Source organism: Trachypithecus francoisi, unplaced genomic scaffold (assembly GCF_009764315.1).
Source record: "Trachypithecus francoisi isolate TF-2019V2 unplaced genomic scaffold, Tfra_2.0 Lachesis_group17, whole genome shotgun sequence".
Classification (NCBI taxonomy): Eukaryota; Metazoa; Chordata; class Mammalia; order Primates; family Cercopithecidae; genus Trachypithecus; species Trachypithecus francoisi.
The window spans coordinates 29,152,157-29,176,236 of record NW_022681462.1 but is presented as its reverse complement, the minus strand read 5'-3'; positions in this window follow the sequence as shown (position 1 = coordinate 29,176,236).

The following is a 24,080-nucleotide window of genomic DNA, read 5'->3' as shown; positions in this document are numbered from 1 at the left end:
CACAACTGCCCACTACCCACTACATCCATTTCTCATATCAAGAAACATTGTAGAAGAACTATGAGTTGGATCCAGAGGCATTCAGTCCATCTGAGACTCAAGCCAGTCTAAATTTAATCAGACCCTACAACCAGCCAGAGTCAGCTTTCAAACAGGTAGAACTACTACTCCAAGTATTTTGTTGTAAGGTCACAGATAATCACAGATAGTAAACATTTGGGCTCATCAAAAGAATAAGGAATTGGGGAAAATGTTGTCTCTATATGCAGTCATCAATACTGCCTTAATTTTTGCATCATACGAAGTTACAAACATAGTTACAGAAAAATATCCAATGAAATATTAAAAACACCTTCTCTCTGAAAGGCCTGCTAATAAATGTATATATCTCAACAAGAGAAAAAAGGGAATGGACCAACTCTCTTATTCATTCCACCATTGACATATCTAAGACCTGTTGAACCACTTCAATTATGCCAGACTTAGTAAAGGATACTTAATAACAAGTGATTCTCAAGTAATTGACTTCAAATTTTATCTTTTTTTTGGTCACTTAGAACATCTACAGTTATTTGAATTAGAAAGCAAGATCTGATTCCACAGTACATAGGCGATATCTAAGATGAATAAGTAGAAAAAAATAAAAATCCCTCACATATTTACTTTATTTTAAAGTGATGGCTTTCACAATAAAAAAGAGAATCAGAGAGACGTGCTGATATTACTTTAGATATATTTCATCTTATGTATGACTAGTACAGTGCTTGTTGCAGAAAGTTCACATTAGACTTGATGCACACAGTTGAGTCATTAAATTTCACCAGGAATATCCCACATATTCTTTGAGTGTTTGGAAAAGATATGAGGTATTTCTTCTGTACAGTGGTAGTCTGGCTAATGCAATTTGATGTTTTTATCAGTTATTCATAGCAGAATTTCTATTGGGGTACAAAGATGGGAGTTTGGGACAGGATTTAAGTTCTTATTTTTCAGCTTTGATTAGTCCTGAAAAGATTCATTGTACTGCAGGATAAGGATGAAGGCCATTCTCCAGTCCTTTATCCAGGTTGGTTAGGTAGATGGGCTTAATCCTATATTCCATACCTTAAATCTCATTAGAAGAAAACACATCTCTGTCTTCAAACACACTAGTCCTGCTGATAGTTGCCACGTGAAAGGCAACTGCTTAGAATACAGTCTTTTCCTATGTTTTATTAATGATTGAAGCTAATAAGGCTAATCTGACTTGTAAGAATAATTGAGGTCAATATGTTCAGACTAGAGAGTGGAAAACTCACTGTTAAATACAAATGAAATTATTATCATCTCTATCTGAACAATAAGCACAGAGAAAGGAACACTCAAGCAAAGTGTAGTCTAAATAATTTAAAAAATTGAAAGACAGAATGTTTGGGTTACAATGTTTACTTACTTGACATTTCATGGTAGACTGAGCAGAGGATAAAAATATTATAGCATAAAATAACCTACATATCTCAATTACTTCTTACTAAACATAATTAAAACTTCTTTATAATTTAATTGCCTGCCATCATGGTACATACAGAAGAAATAAACACATTTCTTAGCAAAATATCACTTGAACCTCTTTTTTTAGTAGATTCACATTCAAGAAATCACTTGGTAAATAAAGTACTGTAGAAACAATAAAAATATAATTAATTTTAAGTATATGTACATCATTGTAAAATGATACCCAAAGAAAGGCAATGAAAGCAATTTATCTGATTATAAATACACATTATAGAATCAGTAAGGGCATGAGACTTCACTCATTTATTTTTTGTTTCAAAATATTTCGTTGGACACTTCAATATACTGAATATTGTCCCCAGCACAATGTAGGCAACAATGACTTTTATGTAATAAGTATGAACAAATATAGGTGATGATGTATTAAACCCATGTACTTACAGCTTGTAAAGAATTTTTTTATTAGAATAATGTGTATCAATAAAATTAGTAAGCCAAAGAGTAGAAACATATTTATTGTTAAATTTGTCATCAGACTTGGCACAGTGGGTGCAAGCAATAATCCCAGAACTTTGAGAGGCCAAGGCAAACAGACTACTTGAGCTTAGGAGTTCGTGGCCAGCCTGGGAAACATAGTAGAACCCACTATCTCTACAAAATATATATTCAAAAACAAAAAAGGTGATGTGTGCCTGAGTCCCACCTACTCAGGAGGTGGAGGTGGAAGGATCCTTGAGCCCAAGGGGCTGAAGTTATGGTGAGCTGAGATTGTGCCACTGCACTCTAGCCTCCAGCCTGGGCAACACAGTGACACTCTGTCTCAAAAAAAAAAAAAATTGACATCAAAAGTACTTTGACAATTAAAGTTTTAAAAATTATAGAGTATTGCCTCCCACATACTTTTAAATATACTCAAAAATTAAAAACAGCTTTGCTAAGCACTATGTTGACTATGACCAAAAGTCACATGCCCTCATCTGTGAACATGGCAACTCTATTATGGCTTTTTCCTGCTAGGCCTCTCCACTCTTTCCTGTGTCTCCCTACTCTGCATAGAGTGAGGTAAAAGCTCCCTTTGGAAGGGAGGTTACTACTGAGAAGTCACAGCCTCAATCAAAATGACAGAGCAGTTACATCCAATAATGCTCTCTTGGAAGCTGGATGCCCTGCTGGAAGAGTCCAGCTGTCAGCCAAATACTTGAGCTTAAAATTAATTGAGAATGCAAGGAAAATTACCTCAGGGAGACTTCAGGGATAAAGGAATTTGAAGGAAGAAAATGTAGACTACTTAGTCTCCAACTTGGACAAGCTAATGCTGTCCTGAGCTGTAATTTGCTGCGTAGATTCTCATCCAAAATGAAGCAATAGCCTAAATACTTTGAATGTATTATGCTGATCTATTTCCTCACAGAACCAACAGAGTAAAATGCCAAACAAAAAACAAATGTGATATGAATAGGCTCTCATAAGTCCACAGTTTCTGACCTGAGAAAAATAAAAATAATAACACAGGAAGTACGTTGAACATCGAAGTTACTATTAGCTTCCAATCTAAACATTTCAGCTTCACTCATTCAAAGGGAGCTGATCATTTGAAAGAAAAATATAGTTTCATTGTTTATATTTTTAATTGAGATATAATTAACATAAAATAAACCCACCTATTTAAAATATATTATTTGATAAGTTTTCATGTAGGTAGACCTGTGAAAACGTCACAACCATCAACATGGTGAACAGATCCCTCAGCTGCAAAAGTTTCCTTTTGCATCTCACAGCTTCTCCATGCCTCCCTCTATCCTCATTCTTAGGCAACTGTGATGGTTTAATACTAAGTGTCAACTTGATTGGATTGAAGGACACAAAGTATTGATCCTGGGTGCATCTGTGAGGGTGTTGCCAAAGGAAATTGATATTTGAGTCAGTGAGATCGGAAAGGCAGACCCACCCTTAATCTGGGTGGGCACCATCCAATTAGCTGCCTGCAAATGTAAAGCAGGCAGAAAAACGTGAAAGGACAGACTGGCCTCGCCTCCCATTCTACATCTTTCTCCCATGCTGGATGCTTCCTGCCCTCCAACATCAGATTCCAAGTTCTTCAGTTTTGGAACTCAGACTGTCTCTCCTTGCTCTTCAGCCTGCAGACAGCCTATTGTGGGACCCTGTGATCATATGAGTTAATACTTAATAAACTCCTTTAAATAAATAAATACATATATTCCATTAGTTCTGTCCCTCGAGAGAACCCTAATACAGCAACTATTGATCTAATTGTTGTCCCAATGGATTGGTTTGCATTTGTATAACTTTATATAAAAGAAATCAAAGAGAATGCACTCTTTTTTGTCTAACTTCTTTCACACAGCTTTATCATTTTAAGCTGATGCTGAGAAGCATTCCACTGTAATGGATATACCACAGTTTGTTCATCCATTCACCTGGTGAACACTAGGTTTATTTTGAGTTTTGGGTTATAACAAATAAAGTTGGATAGAAATATGTGTACAAGTCTTTGTATCAAATGCATGTGTGTGTGTTTTTAATACATCTTTAGGAGCAGAAAGGTTGGATCATATTGTGGGTGTTCATCTTTGTAAGAGGCTGCGGAGCCGAATGCGGGGGCTCACGCCTGTAATCCCAGTACTTTGGGAGGCCAAGGTGAGCGGATCACGAGGTCAGAAGATGGAGACTATCCTGGCTAACACGGTGAAACCCCGTCTCCACTAAAAATACAAAAAATTAGCTGGGTGAAGTGGCGGGCGCCTGTATTCCCAGCTACTCCGAGAGGCTGAGGCAGGAGAGTGGCGTGAACCCGGGAAGCAGAGCTTGCCGTGAGCGGAGATCGCACCACTGCACTCCAGCCTGGGCGACAGAGGAACAGTCTGTTGCAAAAAAAAAAAAAAAAAAGACTGCCAAAATGCTTTTCGAACTAGTTGACGCATTTTACATTCCCACTTGAAGTGCATGCAAGGTCCAGTTTTTCCCTTTCCTTGTCAATCCTCGGTATTTTAATATTTTTAATCTTAGCCATTCTAATAGGTGTGTAGTAGTGTACAACTATGAATTTAATTTCCATTTCCCTAATGACTAACGATGCTGAGTATTTTGTCATGTGCTTATATGTCATCTGAATATCTTCTTTGGTAAATATTCTATTCAGAATATTTGCCATTATTTTGTATTAAGTAGTTTACTTACTAAGTTTTGAGAATTCTTTACATTTAAGATATGTATTTCTTGAAAATATTTTCTGCTGTTTTGTGGCTTGTTTTTCATCTTAATTTTTTTTTTTTTTTTTTTTTTTTTGAGATGGAGTCTTGCTCTGTCACCAGGCTGGAGTGTAATGGCACGATCTCGGCTCACTGCAACCTCCTCCTCCCAGGTTCAAGCTATTCTTCTGCCTCAGCCTCCTGAGTAGCTGGGATTACAGAAGTGTGCCATCATGCCCAGCTAATTTTTTGTATTTTAGTATAGACAAGGTTTCACCATTTTGGTCAGGATGGTCTCAATCTCTTGATCTCATGATCTGCCCGCCTTTGCCTCCCAAAGTGCCAGGATAACAGGCGTGGGACACAGTGCTCAGCTACATCTTCTTAATTCTTAATGGTACCTTTTGATGACATGAAATTTGACAATTTGTTCTTTTATGGATTATGTTTTTGATCTGCATTAAGAAATCTCACATATGTGATCACAATTTTCTCCTGTGCTTTCTTCTAGAAGTTGTGCAGCTTTAGGTTTCATTTTTAGGTATAATACAGTGAGATATAATACTTTCAAATGGCATAAGGTCCAGGTCAAAGTTCACTTATTACTATGATTATTAATGTTATTTTTACTGTATTTTGCCTTTCCTATTCAATTGTTCCTGTACTATTTGCTGAAAAGTCTATAGTTTCCCCACCAAATTCCTTTTGGATCTTTGTGAAAAGTCAGGTTATCCACATATATGGCTCTGTATCTAGATTTTCTATTCTGTCCCATTAGTCTGTTTGTCTATCTTTATGGCAATGCCCTAGTATCTTGATTACTGTAACTTTATAATAATTATTGAACTCAGGTAATATTAGCCTTCAAAATTTGTTCCTTTTTTAAAATTTTACTTTAAGTTCTGGGATACAAGTGCAGAACGTGTAGGTTTTTACGTGAGTATACATATGCCATAGTTTGCTGCACCTATCCACCTATCATCAAGGTTTTAAGACCCACATGCATTAGTTATTTGTCCTAATGTTCTCCCTCTCCTTATATCCCAACCTTCGTCTGTGTGTGTTGTTCCCTATCCTGTGTCCATGTGTTCTCACTGTTCAGATCCCACTTATGAGTGGGAATATGCAGTGTTTAGTTTTCTGTTCCTGTGTTTGCTGAGGATGATGGCTTCCAGCTTCATCCATGTCCCAGCAAAGGACATGATTTCATTCCTTTTTATGGCTGAATAGTGTTCCATGGTGTATATATACCACAATTTTATTATCCAGTCTATCATTGATGGACATTTGGGTTGATTCTATGTCGTTGATATTGTAAATACTGCAGTAAATATATGCGTGCATGTGTCTTTATAGTAGAATGATTTATATTCCTTTGTGTATATACTCAGTAATGAGATTGCTGGGTCAAATGGTGTTTCTAGTTCTAGATCCTTGAGGAATCACCATACCGTCTTCCACAATGGTTGAACTAATTTACATTCCCACCAACAGTGTAAAAGCATTCCTACTTTTCCACAGCTTTGCCAGTGTCTGTTGTTTCTTGACATTTTCACAATTGCCATTCTGACTGGCATGAGATGATATCTCATTGTGGTTTTGATTTGCATTTCTCTAATGATCGGTGATGCTGAGCTTTTTTTCATATGTCTGTTGGCACATAAATGTCTTTTGAGAAGTGTCTATTCATATCTTTTGCCCACTTTTTGTTGGAGCTTTTTTTTTTTTTCTTGTAAATTTGTTTAAGTTTCTTGTAGACTCTGGATATTAGACCTTTGTCAGATGGATCAATTGCAAAAATTCTCTCCCATTCTGTAGGTTTCCTGTTTACTCTGATGTTAGTTTCTTTTACTGTGCAGAAGCTCTTTAGTTAAATTAGATCCCATTTGTCAATTTGGGCTTTTGTTGCAACTGCTTTTGGTGGTTTAGTCATGAAGTCTTTGCCCATACCTATGTCCTGAATGGTATTGCTTAGGTTTACATAAGTTGTGTTTTCATTTTTGCTCACTTCAAAAATGTAATTCAAATTTTCCTTCTAAAATCTTCTTTTGATTCATGAGTTATTCAGTAATTTTTAATTTTGTTTCCAAATATTTAGTAAGTTTTGATAGGTCTTTCTGTTTTGGGGGTTAATTTAATTCATTGTGAGTAGAGCATATACTGTGTATGCCTTTACTCATTTTAAACTTGTTGAGACTTATTTTGTGATTGATTTTTGACAGTGTTCCATGTGCACGTAAACATAGCTTGTATTCTGTTAGTGTTGGGTTGAAATGTCTATGTGTCAATTAGATAAACTTGAATGGTAATGTCTTTCTATATATCTACTGACTTTGTGTCCACTTCTCTGTTATTGAAAGTTGTATTGAAATCTCCAACTATAATTGTAAATTTGTCTAGTTTGCTCTTACAGTTCTATCAGTTACTGCTTTGTGTGTTTTGAAGCTTTGTTATTAGAGGCATAAATATTTAGAATTGTTAAGTCCACTTGATGTATTAACCCCATTCAAGATTATAAAATGGCCTTCTTTACTGTAGTGGTATTCTTTGTTCTGAAAACTTGTCTGTGATTAATATAGCCACTAAAGCTTTCCTCCTCTCCCCCCAGCTCTCCTTCTAACACTCATTTGTTATCTCACAGTAAGGAACCTTGGTAGGCTCAACTGGGGTCTCTGCTTAGGGTTTCAAAGGCTAAAATTAAGATGTTCGCAGCGATGCGATGTCATCTGGAATGTGTTGAAAATAACAAGCTTCTAATCTCACTCAGGTGTTTGGAAGAGTCCAGTTTCTTATAGTTTTAGGACTAAAGTCCTCATATCTTTGCTAGCTTTTGTCTGGAGTTGTCTGCTCGTAGAGACAACTCTCCCATCCTGCACTTGGCTCTTTTCATGAACAAGCCAGAAACAGTGTATCAAAGCCAATAATACCTAGTCCATCTCATACTTTGAATCTCTTTTACTTCCCTTCTTGAAATCAGCCAGAGAAAACACTGCTTTTAAAGAGCTTATGTGAATAGATTAGCATCCTCTTCAGTCTTCCTTTTAATTCAGTCCTTTTGAGGATTGAATGATATAACGCCATAATAATTAATATTATAACAATTACCTTTGCACCAACCTAAAATAACTAATATTAATGTTATACTGAATATTAAGTTAAAGTCAACTAAATAGAAACATTAATTAAATATTTGATATCCTTTTACCAACAAACATAACAGAATCAGGATGTGATATCTTATTACATTCATATTCTCAAAAATTAAGGTAAGAATTAAGGGAGGGGCATTTAGCAGACTGCCAATCATATTCCCTTAGACTTTAACATTTTTTTTCTCCTAAATATCACCTGTAGATGCCATGGTAATGTTCAAAACAAAGCTCATTCCAGTATTTATTGACTCTACTATTATCATCATATACGTTAAAAATTTAGCCAGTTTTAGCTTTTTTTTCTCCTGTGATTGCTGTCCATCTGTTTAGCTATACCTATACACTGCTGTCTAGTCTGCCTCCTTTTAATGCATTCTCTTTATCATTAGTTTTCTATCATACTTGGTGTTTTGTATGTCTGGCTTATTGTATGTATCGTTTATAATTTTCATCAAGTTTGACATTTTAGACCTTATATTTTTTAAAGTTTCTATCATTTTTTAATGGGTTTCAATCAATCATTTTTTTTCTCTGTTTATATGGGTGATACTGTTCTGCTTGTTTGCATGCCTGGTTATTTTACTTATCTCCATTTTACAGATGAGAAAAACTGAGGTTCACAAAGGTCAAGTAACTTTCCCAATATTAAATAGCCTATAAGTTGAGTAGAGCTGGGAGTCAAACCCAGGAATATCTGAGTGTAGATGCCGATATGTAAGGGCATACCCTTACCTACTATGTTATTCTCCCTCCTAAAGGCACATGGTAGGGAAACACAGCTACTACTAGAGTCTTAGTAGGGCAAAGAGCAAGTGGAGAGAATTAATCCTGTGACTTCTTGATTTTACCTTTGTTACAATCAGAATTCTGTCATTCTCCTTGGCAGAATCCAACCAGCAACCAGATGACAAGGGAGCCACGGTACTTCAATTTGCAAAGTCAGTCTTTCAGCACAAAGCAGTATAGAGGAGAATAAAATAAATAAATAAATAAATAAATAATAAATAAAATAAGAAGGTAGGTCAAAGATAATCAGCAATGTATATTGCTAAATATACCAAACTGGATGCAATTAAAAATAGCAATAGTATTTATTTTAGACAGCCAAATCCTTCCTCTACATTAAATATTGAGTGAAATCTCAGCATAGAAAATACATAAACATGAGGCTTCTTTCACTGATGATAGGGAAGCATCAGAGGGTCCATCACCGTTGACTCTTCACCACTCTCATGGTGGACTCTGAGGCATAGCCAATCCCCAGACGACCTTTGTCAAACACAGAGTCATAGCCAATCCCCAGACGACCTTTGTTAAACACTGCTGGAACAGAGAGTAAGAACAGAAACTTTAGTTTCAGATGCTAGTTACTGACCACATGCCCTTGTTTAAATTATGCATTACCTGAACCATAGTTTATGTATTAATAAAGCAGGGATAAAGATATTTTCTTTGAGGAATTTTAAGGATTGAATTTTTTTGTGTGTGTGGAGGCTTAAACAGAAAGGTCATTAACAAAGCATTTATTATTTCATTTACCCGCCACGGTTTTAATTGTTTTTTCTTTAATGACAGGTCATTAAACAATTGTATCAGTTTGTTATGGAGACTTAAAATTTTGATTACACATTTGGCATTTAACTGGGGTGATTTTGCCCTATATACTGTTAGTAGTAGCAGAGTTAAGAACTATTACATTATATTAAATTTTGTATAAAAGCTTTACTGATTTGGGATGGAGTCTTATAAAATATGTGCAAGTAGCTGAAGTAAAGGAAACTAGCATTAGAAACAAAGCAAAATGGATGCTGAGTTTCTAAAAGGCAGGAAGCTGACTTCAAAGATTTTGAAAGATCTTCTATTCTCAGATATGTTCCCTTCTTCTTACCTCCTAACTCAGAGAAAGATAAAAATACCTTCTGTGGTCATTGAGTCATTCAGGGTTCATGTATGTGGAAGAGTTTATAGATGTAAACAAGTGGGATACTGTGTAATGTCATTGTATGATAGAGGAAACAAATGTCACAAAAGAATGTTAAAACATGTGTTGTATATTAGGTTGGTGCAAAAGTAATAAGATGATATCTCTACAAAAATAAGTTATTCAATTATTTACCATACTTTTCTAAAAGTCCCCCGGCCAAATAGAGATATGTGTTCATTCAATGACCATGGAAACATCATTAAGGAAAAATACGTCACCCAATTTGGTTGGTGCTTGAAATGTAAATTTTGCTTATATTGTGGAAATTTTTTTATATGTTTTATATAGACTTCGTACAATGGGAAAACACAGAGTTTTTGATGAGAAATATATGATAATAGTTATGCTTAGGGAAAAATAATGAAATACAATGATATACATATTTGAGCAGGGGTGAGGTACAGATAGAACCAAGCTGAAGTCTAATTAATGTAAATGAAGAGATATACCAGATTAAAGCCAGGAGGGCAGCATTTATTGGTTCCAATTAGGCATTCACATACAGATGGGATAATCCAATTAATTCATGTATTTTTCACACATGGTTATATCTATGTTTTTTCCATGTGCAAATCCTCATATGGATGCAAAACATAATTTGTTTTTTCTACCTTCAATGGATATAATGCATTTTTATATTGAATATAGAACAAGAAATGCAGTTGTTACTTATCCCATATTATACTGTCTTCTAAGATTGATTTTTGTCATAAAGGATCTTTAGTTTGCTGAGCAAACAATCCCTTCATGCGCACTGTAACTTATTGCGTATTTGAAAAATTTGATAATCTTTGGAACTTTTAAGCTTTCAGATTGAATTGGGCTAGAATTATATTGATTTGAATAGACAGGACCACGAGTCACACAGAGTTCTGGACTCAAAAGAACTTTGTACTAATTCTATGTTATTTTCTCTTCATGTATATATATAAATATATATACACACACACATTTATTGTAAAACTTCAAAATTCATATATGTATATATTTATGTATTATGTATATATACATATGTATATATGTATTATGTATATATGTATATATGCATATGTATATATTTATGTATCATATATACATATGTATATATACATATATAAAACATAAATTTATATATAATACATAATATATACATATGCATATATACATATATACACATAAGACATAAAATGTATATACATATATATTATGTATATATAATTGTAAGACTTCAAAATTCATATATACTCATATATACGTGTATATATACACACACACGCACACACACACATATAAATGTATATATTCTCTTTATGTATATATATTTTGAGATGGAGTCTTGTTCTGTTGCCCAGGCTGGAGTGCAGTGGGGCAACCTCAGCTTACTGCAGCCTTCGCCTCCTGGGTTCAAGTGATTCTCCTGCCTCAGCCTCCCGAGTAGCTGGGATTACAGACACCAGCCACCACACCTGGCTAAGTTTTATATTTTTAGTAGAGACGGGGTTTCAGCACACTGGTCAGGCTGGTCTTGAACTCCTGACCTCAGGTGAACCATCAGCCTCAGTCTCCCAAAGTGCTGGGATTACATGCGTGAGCCATGTGCCTGGTCCTTTCTCTTAAAACTCTTAATAATTTTATCTTCGAATTGTGATATGTAATTAAAGCCTAGTGGGACAATGGAGTATGCATCAGGGGCTTGAAACTTTGGCTGAAATGCAGTCCTACCTCTTACTCCCTCTCTTTTTTCCTACAATAGGTTTTCAGGTGCCCTCACCTCTGCTCCTGTCCAGCTACTGCTCAGGGCCTAAGAAAATGTAGAGTTGGCCCATGCCCCATGTAACAAAAAGTGGAGTAGTTGGGGCATCCAGGAGCCTCCAAAGTGGAGGCCCCACGAGTATAACTATGTCAAAGGCAATGTATCATTAAATAGCAAATAGAAAAGCACCATAAGAGGATTAAAAAGAGACTGGAAGGCCAGGCATAGTGGTTTGCACCTGTGATTCCAGCTATTAGGGAGGCTGAGGTGGGAGAATTGCTTGAGGCCAGAAGTTCAAGACCAGACTGGGCTACACAGTGAGACTCCCCCCAAAAAATGTTTTCTAAAAACTAACTGGGTATGGTGGTGCACACCTGTAGTCACAACAGTTTGAGAGGCAGGAGGAGCACTTGAGCCTAGGAGTTCAATAACTCAAGCCTGGTTGAGAGAGTAAGACCCCATCTCTAATAAATAAATAAATAAATAAATAAATAAATAAAAAGTCTAGAGGAGAAAGTGAAGCTTATTAGCTGCTTTTTAAACAAGAGACCACATTTTTATTTTGCACTGGGCCCAACAAATTATATAATTGACCCTGTGCTTGGGATTGAAGCAATGTGACGAGAACCTTGATAATAATACAGGAAAACATTAGTTAATTAGGGAGGTAAAGATTCAAAATATTGAATGCTAGAGATAAAAACAAACAGAGGAGGCTTCTATAAGATCAAGGAGAAATGGATATAATAGGGACATTTTTAGATAAAATGCTGTATATTATGTCAAATAAATTTTATTATCAAAATTTCCTGTAAATTATGTGTTTCTTACAAATTGGCTATAGAAGTGGGGCATGTTTCATGGTGAAAGAACAGGAAATATAAGTAATATAAACATAAACAGTGTAATCTCATGAGAAGCAATCTCAAGTGAACAACATGCAACTAAGAGTACGGAAAAACTAGTTATACCTAATAAAGTAACATTTAAAAACAATTTAAATATTATTTTTAAAGGATCTTTAAAATATTTGCTTTTCCTGATAACACATCGTGATTCAGAAGAGATATAATAAGAATTTGATAATATATAATAGGGATATGATAGCAGGTGTTAAAAGAAGAAGGAGCTATAATGGGTGAGTGAGAAATATATTCCTGAAAATGTGATATATGAATGTATATAAGATTGAGGATAAATGGGGAAAAAAAGACTTCAAATTTCAAAGTTATTTGATTACAAAAGTAATAATAGAAATAGATAGTTGGAAATGTTGGTGTATCTTAATTAAAGACGTTTAATAGCTGGAAACATAAATAGTAAAAAAAAAAAACTAATGAGAAAAACTGTAAAGTGAATACATTTTATGTATAATGATTATTGGTATAGATAAAAATAAAGAATTATTTTAATGTGATAATCAACACAAGGTCATAAAAGGTCATGCAAATTCTCTCCAAGTAGATTTTTTGCACTGAGAATTAAATTATGAGAAAGAGTGAGCCATGTGAAATGAATAAAGAAGAGTTTTCCCTCCGGAGTTTTGCAAGAGCAACATGCCTAGTTTTGGAAAGTGCTTTAATTTTCAAAGAATAAAAGGAACAGTAGTGAGTCTGGAGGGCAGAAAGTAGAAAGACAAGTTGTATGTGGGAAGTGCAGACAGGCTTTGCAGACCATGTGAGGAGTCTGGATTTTCATTTCTGTGGTAATTAGTGCCATTCTGAAATTTAATTTTTCACGTGACCAATAATATGATCTTATTTTGTTTTAAGAAGAACCAAGTTGATATAGCTGAATTTTGTTGCCTGTTATTTGAATATGATATCTAAAAAATTGTTGCCAAGACCAATGTCATGAAAAGTTTTCACTATGTTTCCTTCTATGAGTTTTACACCTACAAGTTTTATGGTTACGTCTTCAAGCAAATCAAATGTTTGATTTGACTTTTGTGTGTGGTGTAAGGTAGAGGTCCAAATTTTTTTTTTTTGCATGGGATTATCCAGTTTTCCTAAGACAATTATTGAAGAGACTATCTTTTTCCAATTATGTATTCCCAGTAGCCTTCTGGAAGATCAATTAACTGTACATGCATGGATTTGTTTCTGGATTCTCTGTTCTGTTCCATTGGTCTATATGTCTGTCTTTATCCCGTACCATACTGTTTTGATAACTATTGTTTTTTAATATATTTTGAAGTTAGGAAATGAGATGTCTTTAACTTTGTTTTTTTGCTCAAAGTTGCGCTGGCTAATCAAGGCCTTTTGTATTTCTATTTGAATTTTTAAAAGACTTAATTTTTCTAGAGCACTTTTACGTTTGCAGCAAAATTAAGAGGATAGTGCAGAAAATCATCATATACCCTTTCCCCAGCATATGTGTAGCTTCCTCTATTTTCAACATCCCTCATCAGGGTGGTACTTTTTGTTTTTGGCTTGGCATATATGAAGGGACAGATTCGTACCTTTGTTACAATTGAGGAACCTGCACTGACACATCATAATCACCCAAAGTGATAGTATACATTAGTGTTCACGATTAGTGTTGCATATTCTATGAGTTTGAACAAATGTATAATTGCATTTATATATCATTTTATTATGATGCAGAGTATTTCCACCACCCTACAAGTCCTCTGTGATCTGTCCATTCATCCCTTCCTCCACCCAGTCACTGGCAACTCCTCATCTTTTTACTATCTCCAAAGTTTTGCCTTCCTTCAAATGTCATATAGCTGCAATTACATAGCATGTAGCCTTTCAGATTCTCTTATTTCACTTAGTAATATGCATTTAATCACCTCCTCTACGTAGTTTTTTTTGTTTTGTCTTTTTTTTTTTTTTAAGATGGAGTCCCACTCTGTTGCCCAGCCTGGCATGCAGTGGCATGATCTCAGCTCACTGCAACCTCCACCTCCCTGGTTCAAGCAACTGTCCTGCCTCAGCCTCCTGAGTAGCTGAGATTACAGGTGCACACCACCACACTCGGCTAGTTGTTTTGTATTTTTAGTAGAGATGAGTTTTCACCATGTTGACCAGACTGGTCTGGAACTACTGACCTCAGGCAATCTGCCTGACTTGGCCTTCCATAGTGTTAGGATTACAGGCATGAGCCACCGCACCCAGCCCTGTATTTTTTAAAATTAAAAAAAAAAACATTTTTAGAGACAGTCTCACTCTGTTGCTGGAACTGAAATAAAGTGGCATGATCATAGCTCACTGCAGAGTGGATTTCCTGGGCGCAAGCACTTCTCCCTCCTCAGCCTCCTGAGTAGCTAGGACTACGGGTACACACACCTATGTCTGGATTATTATTTACTTTGTGTTTTTGTAGAGCCAAGGTCTTACTATGTTGCCAGGCTGGTCTTGAACTCCTAGCCTGAGACAATCCTCCTGCCTCAGCCTCACGAAGTGCTGGGATTACAATTGTAAACCACTGTGCCCAACTCTCCGTCCCTTTTAATGGCTTCTTAGCTAATTTCCTTTTAGTACTGAATAATATTTCATCGTCTGGATGTATCACAATTCATGTAACCATTCTTCTAATAAGAGACATCTTGGTTGCTTCCAAGTTCTTGCAATTATGAATAAAGCTACTGTAAACATATGTTCAGGTTTTTGTGAGGACACAAGTTTTCATCTCCTTTGTGTAAATACCAAGAAGTTCAATTGCTGGATCACATGATATGAGACTATTTCATTCTGTAAGAAACTACCAAAATGTCTTCCAAAGTAACTGGACCATGTATATTTCCATGAACGATGAATGAGAGTTCCTGTTTTTCCATGTCCTTGGTAGCATTTGGTGTTATTCCATATGAGTTTCAGAATTGTTTTATCTATTTCTATAAACAATATCATTAGATATATTTACCAATTAAAATATGAATATGTAAGTGGTATGGTTAATTATTTGATATACATATACATTATAAAGTAATCATAATCAAGAAAATCAGCATATTTATCACCTCAGTTACCGTTTTTGTCTTTCTGTTTTTGTGGTAAGAATGCCTGAGATCCATCCTGTTAGCAAATTTCAAGTATATAATATTGTTAAATACAGTCACATGTTTTACAATAGATTTCCAGAACTTACTCATCTTACATAACTGAAACTTTGTACCCTTTGACAAACATCTCATTTCAGCCCCCACAAAATAAAACATTAAAAAATTAATGGAAATTATGCCTGCCACTTATTAAGGAATCAATTTTTGGCCATCAGTGTTACTATTATTCAGATCACTTCTCCTCTCTAATGAGAAGCAACATTTGCCATTAAAATATATATACCATTTGGATTTGGTAGGAATTACTTTATTAAATGTGTGAATCACTCTGGGTAGTATGGGCATTTCAACAACATTAAGTCTTTCAATCAATGAACGTGGAATATTTTTCCATTATTTTGTGTCTTCTTTCATTTCTTCATCAAACTAAAACACTTCTGAACAGCAAAGAAAAAAAATCAGCAGAAAGAGAAGGCAATGTACTGAATGAAAAAAAAAAGTATTGGTAAACCACATAGACTTGGGGTTAATTTCTAAAATATTTAAGAAACTTTTACAATTCAATATCAAAAATGTACATATGTAATAACTCAATTAAAAATGGACTAAAGACTTGAATAAACATTTCTCAAAAGAAGAAATGTAAACACTCAGCATGTATATGAATATTTGCTCAATGTCACTCATCATCAGAAAAATGTAACCCCAAACCACAATGATGTATATCACCTCATTTCCATTAAGATGACTATGATCAAAAAGCAAAAGACAAGTACTGTCAAGGACGTGGAGAAACTGGAACCCTTGTACACTGTTGGTGAAATGCAAAATGGCTCAGCTGCTCTAGCAACAGCATGGAGGTTCGTCAAAATATTAAAAACAGTACTACCATATGGTTCAACAGTCCTACTTATGTTTCTTAGCCAAAATAATTAAAATGATCTTGAGGAGATATTAGCATCTGATGTTTACCATAGAACTCTTCACAATTCTCAAGATGTGGAAACAACCTAAATGCTCATTGACAGAAGAATAAAGTAAATGTGGTATATACATAAGTATTTGTCAAGGTTCTCTAGGGAATTGACACAAATAGGAATTGATTCACATGATGTGGAGGCTCAGAAGTCCCAAGATCTGCCATTTGCAACTTGGGTAACCTGAAAAGTTTTAACTAAATCTTAGTCTAGAGGCCTAAGAGCCAGGATAGTTGATGGCATAATTCCAAGCCTGAGTCTCAAGGCCTGAGAGCCAGGGGTGCTGATGGCTAAGGACAGGGGAGAATGTATGTTTCATTTCAAATATGGAGAAAATGTTTCCTTTTTCCACCTTTTTATTCTATTCAGGCTCTCAGTGGATTGGATGATGCCCACCCTAATTGGTGAGGGTGATCTTCTTTACTCGGTCTATTTATTCAAATGCTAATCTTTTCCAGAAACACCCTTATAGACAGACACAATCAGAAATAATGCTTTACTAGCTATCTGGGCATTCCTTAGCCCAGTCTAGTGGACACATAAAATTAGCCATCATAACATACAGTGCAATATTATTCAGTCTTATAAAAGGACAAAATCTTGCAATATGCAATGACATAGATGAACCATGAAGATATTATGCCAAGCAAAATAAGCCAGTGACGGAAGCACCAACACTGAATGATTCCACTTATACAAGGTGGATAAAATAGTCAAACTTGAAAAACCGTAGAGTAGAATGGTAGTTACCAGGGCCTAAGGGGTGGGGGAGGAGAAAATTTAAAATTACTAATAAATTGTTATAAAATTTCCATTAGGTGAGATGAATACATTCTAGAAATCTGTTATACAATATTATGCCTATGGTTGAAATATTGTATTGTATACTTAATGAATTAAGAGGCCGGGCACGGTGGTTCACACCTGTATTCCCAGCATCTTGGGAGGCCAAGGTGGGCGGGTCACCTGAGATTGGGAGTTCGAGACCAGCCTTACCAACATGGAGAAACCCCATCTCTACTAGAAGTACAAAATTTGCCAGGCTTGGTGGAGCATGCCTGTAATCCCAGCTACTAGGGAGACTGAGGCAGGGGAATCCCTCGAACCCAAGAGGCAGAGGTTGCGGTGAGCCATAGTAAAACTCTGTCTCAAAAAAAAAAAAAATGTATTAAGAGTACATCTCATGCTAAATGTTCTCATCAGGGTAAAAAAAAAAAAAAAAAACAATAAAAAGGAAGAAACAATTTATTTAAATTTAAAAATATATTCTATATAAACCATTTGTCATATGGACACAAAAGTGGAAGTATAAAGATGAATTCAGGAGAGTTTGTAACCTCTAGGAGAGAATTGATGGGGACTTAGACCACAGTGGACATACAGGTGCCAAAAGAAAAAAAAAAAGCTGGCTATTTGATATATTTTGTAAATAGAATTGATTTTGTGTCTTGCAGAACTGAGTTTAAGAATTTTTTTGAGGCTGAAGGAACAGGTAAAGAAATCTAGATTTCATATTGCACAACTTCATAATGCTAAATATAAGTATAAAACTGTAGAAAGAATGGAATGAAGCAATCATGAAATTTTCATTAAAGAAGTTTCTATTAAAACAAATTATTTTGAGATGTTTAAGAAATAGCCATGTGGTGACATCAGGCAGAAATTGGGCAGGGGCTTCTTAAATTTGGGTAATAAATCTATGTTAAAGCAGTAGATCTTAGGATCAACATAAAATTTGTGGACAGAATTAACTCACAGATTCTGCGTTGTAGGTTAGAGCAATGTTGAATATTGTAGATCAATTATAGAAAGAGAATATAGTATAGGAGACTGGTCAAAGGTAAAGAATGCTATTTGGTATTGAGAAATATGAGGATCGAATTTGTGGCTCATTAGATATTGCCTGTAATACTGACAAAAACAGTTGAAATAGCTACTTTAAGCTAAGCACTACAATTTTAAATAGTTCATTTAAAAAGCTGGTAATGAATGCAAGCAGGAAAAATGTAGTAGTTGGAGAAGAATGCAGTCAGGAAATGATTTTCTTTAAATGGGAAATAAGATAATATCTTTGGATGGAAAAAGCAAATACAGAGCAGACAGAGAGAGTCACACAGGCAAGAGGGGATAATATATGCAGCACAACCTTGAGAGAACGGAGAGGACAGGATCAGGTCAATGTGTGGAAGGACTGCCTTTGAGAAGAAGGGAAAGGCTACTTTTTTTGTGAAAGAAAGGATGAAGATGGTTCAGTGAAAATAGGACTGTAAATCTGGCAATAAGAGCATGAGGAAATCGAGTTATAATCGCTTCTATTTCTTCAGAATACAGAAAAAAATTGTGAGAGGTTTGAAGAGAAAGAAATCATTAAGTAATCCTCTCATAGAGCAAAAAAGCATGGCCACTAGTGGATAGGCTTGCAGGACAAAATTGACTACTAAATTCTGATGTGGGATTGTTAAAGTGAAAGTAGTTTACTCAGTTACATGATTTTCTGCAGAAAAGTCATGCGTGTGGATGGTCTTGGACAGCATTAAAGAGTAAGTTTGCTGTCCCCAGCCCATAAAAAACACTTATACCAATTCAAGCCTTTCTTACTCATTAAATTGTGTCAAATATTGGGAAACTATTATTTTGCAAGCCTTCATCCCACATAGGACCATTAGGTAGGAAGTCAGGTTGCCTATTTGCTTTACAAGACAATAAAGGACTGCTCTGTGTGTGTGTGTGTCTCTGTGTGTGTATACACAAATTCTTTTATAGAGGAGAAATGGAAGCAAAGAGATTACATTGAAAAATCCACAAATAGTAATTTACTTTTGAGAAAATCCCCCAGTACTTCTATGAATAAGATCAAGGGCAAAAGCATGCTCTTTTACATGCCAGAAACCTCAAGAATTTTTCCTAAGGTAGAGTTCAAGGAAAACCAAGCGGCTCTTGACTCAACAAATGAAAATGTAAGTCTGTCTGGAGAATTAGTGAACCAGGGCACCAAGTCAGCTTTCTCCTACAATAAATTTGGAGAGCTGAAAGATATGGATGAGGTCAGATTTTTAAAAAATCAGTGTACTCAGAGTGTTTTAAGAGTAAAAAAACAGATTAAAAGAAAAAATTGTAAATAACAGAAGCCATACCTTAGACATAAAAATAACTGTCCTCTGATTAACAGAACTTTTAGAATGATGAGGAAAATTAATAACACAGTTTAATATATCACAGTGACTTTTAAAAATACTTCAAGGTTGAAGAAAAAATACTCGTATAAGAATACAGACTGAAAAAGAGCAAAGCAGAATGAATCAGGTTGGTATCAGAAATTTCAATGACATACAATGAAGGAATAAAGTGGAGCAGCAGCTATCGTTTTGAAACAAAATGTATTTTCCAAGGTTTCTGTACCCAACCAAATTGTAACTTATGTGCTAGGACAATAGAGAAGTAATTTTAGCCAAATAAATAATCTGAAATTATAGCATCTATGCACATTTATTGAAACAAGAAACTCACAGAAATCAAAATAGCAGAGAAATTAATAAATAAAATATTCACATGGAGGAAAATACATTTTAGAATAAAGCACAAAGAGCAATAAAATCAGTATGACTTTTTGGAAGTATAAAAATTGTTACTTTTTTCTATGAATATTTGCTCAAATTTAAAGTAGTAGATTTAATGCTGTAGCAGAAACTGCTAAGTATTCAGTCAAGAGGTAAAACTAATAAATAAAAATGACAGTTCTTTTAAAAAAACACAGAAATAATTATCTCATGAGTAGCCTAAGAAAAAATCATAGAAAGCATGCAAATATATAATTTAGAATAAGGAAAGACATAAAATGTGATTTGGAGAACATAAGAGAACGTAGATATGGACAAACGTAAAATCTTTTTTTTTTTTTTTGAGACGGAGTCCCGCTCTGTCGCCCAGGCTGGAGTGCAGTGGCGCTATCTCGGCTCACTGCAAGCTCCGCCTCCCGGGTTCACGCCATTCTCCTGCCTCAGGCTCCCGAGTAGCTGGGACTACAGGCGCCCACCACCTCGCCCGGATAGTTTTTTTTTTGTATTTTTTAGTAGAGACGGGGTTTCACCGTATTAGCCGGATGGTCTCCATCTCCTGACCTTGTGATCCACCCGTCTCGGCCTCCCAAAGTGCTGGGATTACAGGCTTGAGCCACCGCGCCCGGCAGTAAAATCTTGATAAAATAAAATTTATTTTTTTCTAGAAAATACTCATATTTAAAAAATAAACCCATCCTGGTAATTGTGTTCTAGTTTTAAAAGACTACTCCATTATTAACTGATAATCTTTTTAGTGGTGATAAAATACATTTTCATAAAAATGCTTTTGTTTTCTATTAATTTGCTATATCATTACCAAGATTATTATTCATGAGAATAGGGAAAATTCTTCTCTTCCCACGTGTGTTATAATATTCTGAAAAGAATTACACTATCTTATACCCAGTCCTTAACCAATTGCCAAGTGCATTGTGTGTCCTCTATAATTGGGTGAGGAGCATTTAGGGTAATTCAAATTATCTTCCTTGAGGAAATGGTGTTGAGCTGAGGTGGGAAACATAAATAGGAATTAACTAAGAAAAAAAAAATGGTGGTAAATTATCTTTTTCAAACAGAAGGAAAGCATATGCACTATGAGAATATGTAATAAGGCTAATGTGACTAGGTGAAGAGAGAGTAATTTGGTACAAGGTGATGCTGAACATGTAAGTAAGGACTAGTCCAGGAAGGAAATGTGTATACTAAGTGACTTTACCTTTAACTTTATGAAAACAGAGCATCATTCAGTAGTTTGAATCTGTTTCCCTAAATGACTAACTTCTACTCTCAGAACGGCCTTTGGCTCTGCGGTGTCTACAGTGACCTCCTCACAGTCCTTAATTTTGGGTGGAACATTTGACAACTTCAATTTAGGAACTGTTTTCCTCTGACCCAAACAAAACCAGCCATTTGGCAAACCTAAGCCATATAAACAGAACTCTCAGTCAACTTTTCTAATCCTAAAAGAATCCTCCATAGGGGAAACATGTCTACATGTAAACAACAGAGGAAAATTATATAGATATAATAATCATCATAATCCTTTATTCCTAAATATCAAAAGACAATTAAGAATTTCTGGGTACAGGTGAATGAATAACCAACACCCTAAAAAGGAAAAATTAAGATTAAATATACATGTATGAATTAATAAAACTAAATTCAATGGAACTGAAGATAATTTAGGGCATCAAAAATAAATATATTGGTGCTTCAAGATATTTGGGAAAAAATATTACATCCACAAAAAAGCATAGAATAACCTTCATGCATGTGGTAATGCAAATATTTTTGCCAGATTATGTTGAAGCAGCGTTAGGTACAATCATCTGAAAAACAAAACACCAGAAGTTAAGAATCATGAGCCCCTAAGCTTGGTTGATCTTCAATCCTTTCTGAATATTTTAAACAGCTATAAGAACTTTGAGACAATCCCAAAACCAAAACCTGGCCTCTCTTAACCCAGAAACTGTGATTCAACGGATTCAGTGTGATTCCTGGACGTCAGAAGCTTTTAGATTTCTCGAGAGTATTTGACGGTGCATCCAGGTTTGAGCCCCACTGCTTTAAGACAGATACTGCCACACAACCCTGACCTTTGTTATTTCCACATAATATTTTAAATTCTGTCTGATCTCTATTCCAGGCTGGAGATAATTTTCATAAAAGCTTTTCACACTGTGCTACAGTGCTATGTTCCTCATGTGAATCCGTCTTCAGAATTCATAATAGTGCATGATACATAAAGTAGTTTGAAAGGAAAAAATAAGTCTGTTTATTGATGGTACTCCTTAATTCCACTAGGAATTTACTAGTTCTAAAATGTATCATTTATAACTTATTATAATGTACTATATTAAGAATGCTCTCAGCTTGCAAATATCAGTCATTTGTGATTCTGTTGGATTTCATTTATTTTACAAATGGTTAGCTGTTCCTTTTGTCTGATGCAGATGTGACTCCAAACTGTACTTGTGGGGAAGAAAATGCATAGCTGCTGTGTTTTATAGTGGTCCCAAAGCCATTCAATAGAAAGATTGCCTTTTTCTATTATATATTATTATACAGTACGTAATATATTAACTTTCTGCCACTGAATGGCAAAAATACCTCTCCTCCATCGTGTGTTCCTACATATCCTGTATCTCAGTATTACTAAATCTCCATTCTCTTAATATTACTTGCTGAATTGATTTAGTTTTATGCAGCAGGACATTCAAACAGCTGTGTCAATTCAGATCATATGTATCATTAAAATTGTAATTGAAATAACAAATCCATGAGAGCCCTTAAGATTTCCAGAATATATTTACATGGCACAGAGCTACAAAACGAGGACTGGTAATTTTTCTTCCTTTTTTCCTGAGGTTACTGTTTCCAAATGCAACATTTTATGTCAGTGTTCAAATATATTGGTGTTCATAAAAACGCAAAAATTCATCACTTGCCATGAACTCTTATGCCTGTAGGCATAAAGTTGTAAACAATTTTGTAAGTGCCACACCCATGTGACTACAGCATTAAGACTTCTGAAACTGGGGTTAGAGATTGCCAAGAGTTCCCTGAAATGGCGCAGTGTTCTTAAACTCTTAAGTAAGCAGTAATTGAATGAGAAGACTTCTATATAAACTGGTCAGATATAATAGATATCATATGCAAATTATGATCAAGTATGAATTACTTGAAAGTTAAAGATAAACAGATAATTTCTTTTCAGAAAATTAAATAATTCTCTGAAAACCAAATTTAGTGAGTATCTTTTAAAAAATAAGAATTGAAATACAAATCTGTCTTATGGGGAGTGGAACTATTCTAGAAGGGCTCTGAGTCAATTAATCAGCTCCCTTTTTAGATGAATTTTATTCCTTAGCTAAATTTCTACAATGTATTTCTTAAAATAATGAGATGCAATTTTCCAGCCATATCTTGTGTTTTTGCGTGTCTTTCAACAAAGTGTGTTTGCACAGACAGCTTTAATTTTGCACTATCGTCTTTCAAAGATGTTTGCATAACAAAGAGCATTGAAAAATAGAGATCACATTGGCTTCTGGAGTAGAGAGCTGGAATGTTTGCTGTTCAATGTAATTAACAGAATGTCTCACTCTGGGGCTATGGTTTGGCACATTTTCCTGCAGCCCATTACAAAACATGTGGGTTTCTTAAACTCAGGATTACTTGGCTATGAAGCAATTCACCGCCTATGAGGCATCCATGAGTCTACTTACCTCTCTTTCTTTGGAGACAAACAGTTCTTCCCATTATGCAGCCTCTCACTGACAGCCTCTCAACAGACAGCCTTCACATTGAATTGGCATAGTTTACTATGACTTGTTATATTACTATTAATCTAGAATCTGAGGAGGGATGGCTACCTTAAAAAATGTGGCTTTATTAAGAATAAAAAGGAGAAGATGCACACTATATAAGAAACCAAATACCATTACTTGTGAAAATTTCTGGTATTAT